The sequence below is a fragment of the Malaclemys terrapin genome, chromosome 2 (assembly GCF_027887155.1).
Source record: "Malaclemys terrapin pileata isolate rMalTer1 chromosome 2, rMalTer1.hap1, whole genome shotgun sequence".
NCBI lineage: Eukaryota > Metazoa > Chordata > Testudines > Emydidae > Malaclemys > Malaclemys terrapin.
Window position 1 is genome coordinate 165,513,817 of NC_071506.1, and position 6,000 is coordinate 165,519,816.

Below are 6,000 nucleotides of genomic sequence, written 5' to 3' on the forward strand. Positions count from 1 at the left end.
GGCATTTGACAGGGTGGACCACGGCACTCTTCAGGCATTCAGCTTCAGATCCCAGTTCATGGATTTTCTCCAGGTGCTATATGCCTCCGCGGAGTGTCTGGTCAGGCTTAACTGGATCCTGACCAAGCCGGTCAGCTTCGGGTGCGGGTGGCGGAGTCCCGCTCAGTGGGACAGAGTCTGGTCCTGGCAGAAGTCACCAGAATCTGAGACCCCCAGGACTACGACTGAGGAGACTGGCTCGATCCCCTGACGCTTGCTTAGCGCATGGAGCTCTCCAGCCCTCATACTCCCTGGTGTGTACTTCAGAAGGTAAGGGCCGCTTTGCCGCCCACTGCTCGGGTCTACGTCAACTGGGTCCTGCGGGAAGGTGCCCCCCTGCCCACCCTACACCCCAGGCCCTTATCATCGGGCCCACCCGGTCATTACACCCCTTCACCGTGAGCTGGCTGCATGAACTGCAGTCTGCTCATTTCTGGACTGTGACAAGGAGACATCTGTACATGCTCGTGCTCCACACCCTTCATGTCCTCACTCTCATGTCCCACCCCGTCATGAGGTGGAGGGACCTCCTACCACCTCTGGAGGGTGAGGAACCCTGGCAGGCCAGCCTATATTCCACCCTGATCCCAAAGCCCGCTGGGGATATTAGTTGACGGCTCCTTTATGGAGCTGTGAGCACGGGCGTGTTCTTGGTTTGGTTCACCCCGTCCCGGACACCTGCCCCTTCTGCAGCCTGAGGAAGACCCTGGTGCATGTGTATCCGGAGTGTTCCAGGTTGCAGTCCCTATTCCGGCTCCTCTTAGATATCCTGTCACATTTTTGGCTGCACTTTTCCCCTCACCTCCTTATCTATGCACTCCCTATCCGTGGCCCCACTAAGTCACAGGACCTCCTTGTCAACCTCCTCCTAGCACTGGCCAAAATGGCCATCTACAAGACCAGCGAGAGAAGGTTGGCTGACGGGGTTTCCTGTGACTGCGGGGCCTATTTCTGAACCTCTGTGTGCTCACACATCTGGGCGGAGTTCCCCCGGGTGCATAGGTGCCGACTCCATGGGTGCTCTGGGGCAACCAAACTCCCCTCACCCCCACCCCTCCTCCTCCCCTGAGTGCACCATGTCCCTGCACCTCTGCCTACCTCCCAGCACTTTCAGCATGGCCGCCTCCAAACAGCCAAACAGTAGGGGCAGGGACTTTGGGGAAGGGATTGGAATGGGGTGGGGCAGGAGTGGGAAGGGGCAGGGCCTCATGGAAGGGGTGGTGTGGGGGTGGGGCCAGGGTCAGAGGTGGGGGTCGAGCACCCACGGGAAAAGGGGAAATCGATGCCTTTGCCTGGGCGGCATCTGCTGGCTCCCTTGACACCTTCGAGGAGCAATGGGTGCTGTCTGGGGTTCTCTGCTCAGTGTCCCCATCAGGTTCCCTTTGTTTAGCCCTGTGACCTCAATCCTGTCCCTGTTATATCTTTAGTTGTCCCCTGTAATTAATTGAGATCCTGGACTTTGTGGATCCTCCCCTTAGGCTGGGGGAGGTCCTTTAGTAGTGGGCGGGCTTCTGCCCACTCACTTCCAGGATCCCAACAGGACCAGACTCCTGCACTCATCTGGTCTGAGTCTGTCACAATACATGTGTAAGCGGGGGAATGGTCCTGCTATTGTGGGGAACTTTCCTGGCTTCTACACTACCCCGATGAAGTGGGCTAGAGAAAGGATCTGAGTCCTCGCTCCCACTTCCTTTACCCAAAGGCCTCCCTGCCCTCGAGGACTCTCCTTCCACTCTCCTGTCTGGCAGAGTCCTCGAAACCCCGACAAGGTTGGGCCCAGGATTCCTGGGGGGCTCGACCCCCAACCCTGCTGTGGTCACCCAGGACAGGGGCTAGGGTGTCCCCACTCCGGGGTACTCTCTCTGCACTGGGCACCTCCCTGACCCACTGATCATTTCATACAATTTAAAGCAAATACAAGTTGTTAAATTAACAATTAATTAAAAAAAAAAGAATAAGGAAAAATGGGAATGGTTAAAGGAAAATACATCACCCTGCTCTGTGGCAGGGAACATTACAAACAGTGTCTCTGGAACGTCAGGGCAGTTCACAGTCTGTTCCTTGTAGGTTCCAGGCCTCATTCTCAGGACCTAGCTGTGCTGCAGAGACGCTGTGGGTTGGACATTTGCTCTGGTGGTGGCCACACGCTCTCAGGCTGTAGGTGGCAGGACTCTTCTTCCCAGCGTCGCCCCCGCCCTGTCAGGGTTACGATCCCCCTCCAAGTCTGGCCTGCAGAGCCTCTTGGCTGAGGCGTCTCCCTGTGCTGGGCCCATTGCCCAGGGTCCCCCTCAATCTCCCCAGCTGCTCACCGCACCCAGCTCCGGATTGCTCCAGTCCCAGTCCCAGCCCCACACTGCCTCAGCACGGCTGTTGCTCCTGCTCTGCCTTCAGCTCCCTGGGCTGCTTCTCTGGCCTCTCTGGCTCTGGTTGCTACAGCTCTGCTCCCAGGACAGGTCTGCTCTGCAGGCTGCTTCTGTGACTCTGCTCCCAGCTCTGACTTGCTTCCTGGGGTGCTTGTCTGGCCCCTCGGGTTCTGGTTGCTGCAGCTCTCCTCCCAGGGCAAGTCTGCTCTTTCTGGGCTGTGCTCTGGCTTTTGGGCTGCAGCTCTGCTTCCAGCAGCTTATCTTGGGCCCCTGCTCTCTCCTTAGCTCGGCCCCACTCTGACTCAGGCAATTCCAGCTCACATGGAGGACGGGACCCACCTGGCCTCCTGACTCCCTGATTAGCCTGCCCGCCCTGTCAATCAGGCTGATCTGGAGCATTGGCCTCTCCCCATTGTTCCTGGGGACTGTCAGTCTCAGGCTCCTGATTTCCCATTGACCCTTCCCCTTTTAGTGCTGGGAGCTAGCCAACCAAAACACCCCCACTGAATGTTAGTAAGGGGGCAACAGGCCCCTTACACATGCACCTCTAATTTTACTAATAATTACATGAACTAAACAGTATTTTTCACATTTCAAGGACTACAATGACTTAGAATAAAGGGATATTTTTACCCGGCTGATTCTGGGAAACCTTCCCAGGAAAGGGCATCAACCACTTTGTTAGAGGCTCCTGAAATGTGTTTTTTTGTTAGTCTCTTTGACTGTAAAGCCACTTCAGTGCAACATGGTCAGTCTGCAGGTCGAAATGCCGTCCCCAAATGTATGGGCATAGCATCTCCAGGGCATACACAATGGCACAACATTCCTTTTCTGAGACTGACCAGTAGCTTGCCCTCTCAGAAAGTTTTTTGCTGAGAAACACAACAGGATGGAGTTGCTAATCTGGCCCTTCCTGCATTAAAACTGCTCCTACACCACGCGTGGACACATCTGTGATTTCAATGAAAGGTTGGTCGAAGTCCGGGACCCTTTGTACAGGGTCAGACGTAAGGGCCGCCTTAAGCTGGTTAAAGGCTTTTTGACACTTTTCAGTCCACTGAACTGCATTTGGCTGTTTTTTCCTGGTTAGGTTTGTCAGTGGGGTGCAATTTTGCTGCCCAAGAAGGATTGGACCTGTTTCTTTGACTTAGGGACAGGCCAATTTTGGATAGCATTTCCTTTAGCCTGTAGGGGGTTGATAGTTCCTTGACCCACCTGGTGCCCAAAGTATGTTACTCTGTTTAGGCCTGTTTGACATTTTTTGGCCTTAACGGTTAATCCTGCCTCCCTTATGCACTGGAAGACAGCTTGAAGGTGTTCCAGGTATTCTGCCCATGAATCTGAGAATATAGCCACATCGTCAAGGTAGGTGACTGCAAATTCCCCAAATCCAGCCAGAAGGTTATCTACCAGTCTCTGGAAGATGGCGGGTGCATTTCGCAGTCTGAAAGGGAACACATTAAATTTAAACAGCCCTACATGGGTGATGAAGACTGACCTTTCCTTGGCTTTCTGCAGCATTTGCCAGTACCCCTTAGTTAAGTCTAAGGTGGAGATGAACTGGGCACATCCCAGTTTCTCCAATAGCTCATCTGTGTGTGGCATTGGATAGTTCTCTGGCTGAGTTACAACATTTAGCTTATGGTAGTCCATGCAAAAGCAGATTTCCCCATTGGGTTTGGGAACCAGAACCACTGGAGAGGCCCATGCACTCTCAGAGGGGCGAGTTACACCCATTTGTAACATGTCCTTGATCTCCCTTTCTATTGCGGTTTTGGCTTGATGAGCCATCTGGTAGGGTTGGGCTCTAATTGGGCGAGCATCACCTGTGTTCAATGGAGTGGTACACCCATTCTGTCCATCCTTGGGTGGCTGATAACATTGGCGCAGAACTGGTGCACAGCTCCTGGATTCACTGTTGCTGATTACACCCAGGGGTGATGGAAAGGCTTGTTTTTTCTATGCCACCATTGCTTTTTCCTTCATAGTAGACTCCATCAGGCCACTCAGTGTCATCTCTCTCCTGGGCTGTAAACTGGATTTCTTGGGAATAAAAGGGCTTTAGAGAATTAACATGGTATACTTTAGGGTGGGGTCTGGGAATGCTATGAGGTAATTAACAGCTAGCAGATGCTCTTGGACCATAAATGACCCCTCCCACGATGCTTCTGTCTTATTGGCCTGGAGTGTTTTCAGGACCATGACTTGGTCACCTACTTTGAAGGAACGTTCTCTGGCATGTTTATCATACTAGGCCTTTTGCTCTTGTTGAGCATCCTGTAGATTTGCTCGAGCAAGGGCTATAGAGTCCTTGAGGGTGTTTTTCAGGTTGGTTCCAAAGACCAAAATGTTAGTTCCTGGAGAAGATGTAACCCCCTCCCATTGCTGCTTCACCAACTGTAATGGCCCCTTAACTTTGTGGCCATAAACGAGTTCAAAGGGTGAAAACCCCAGACTGGGATATAGTACAGCCCTGTAGGGAAAGAGCAACTGCTGCAATACAAGGTCCCAATCACTGGAGTGCTCATTCACGAATTTATGTATCACGCCCCCCAAAGTCCCATTAAACTTCTCCACTAGGGCATTCATTTGATGGTGGTAAGGGGTGGCAACCAAGAAGCCAGGAGCTTCTCAAAGATGTTTCATGGTCCCTGCCAGGAAGTTAGTTCCTGAATTTGTAAGGATGTCAGAGGGCCAACATACCCTGGCAAAAATGTCTGTCAATGCCTGGCTCATGCTTTTAGCCCTGGTGTTGCTTAGAGCTACTGCTTCCAGCCATTGGGTGGCAAAATCCATGAAGGTCAGTATGTATAGCTTTCCTCTGGGTGTCTTCTTAGGGAAAGGACCCAGAATACCCACAGCTACATGCTGAAATGGAACCTCAATGATGGGGAGTGGCTGGAGAGGGCCCTTGACCTGGTCTTGGGGCTTTCCCACCCTCTGAAACACCTCACAAGACCGAATATAGGTAGAAATGTCCTTGCCCATTCCCTCCCAGTAAAATGTCTTCCCCAAACAGTCTTTGGTCCTGTTTACCCCAGCATGGCCACTAGGGTGATCATGAACTAAGCTCAAGAGCTTTTCCTCATACTTGGTTGGAACTACCAACTGTCTCTGAGGATGCCAGTCCTCCTTGTGCCCATCAGAAAGGGTTTCCTTGTATAAGAGTCCTGCTTCTACAACAAACCTAAACCTATTGGAAGAGCTGAGAGGCAGTGAGTCGCTCTGTGCTGCCGTCCAAGCTCCCTTGAGGCTTTCATCTGCTTCCTGCTCTGCATGGAACTGCTGCCTTGATGCTGGAGACATTAGTTCCTCACTGGGTTGTGGACTTGGGCTTGGTCTCACTGGAAGCAATGCAGGTAATGGGGTTGTCTCTGGTTGTGAACTGCTTTCTGCTGGTGCACTAGGTTGTATTTCAGGCTCTGGTTGAGCTTCTTGTTCTGGTTTAGCTGCTGCTGCAGGTGCAGGCTCTGTGGCGCCCTTTGGTGCTAGCTCCCATGACTCTGGTGGGGTTGCAAGCATGGGCTTTGGTGCTGACTGCTTCGCCAGTTCTGATTCTTGGTCTGGTTCTGGCTGGGTCCCAGGAACTGGATCTACA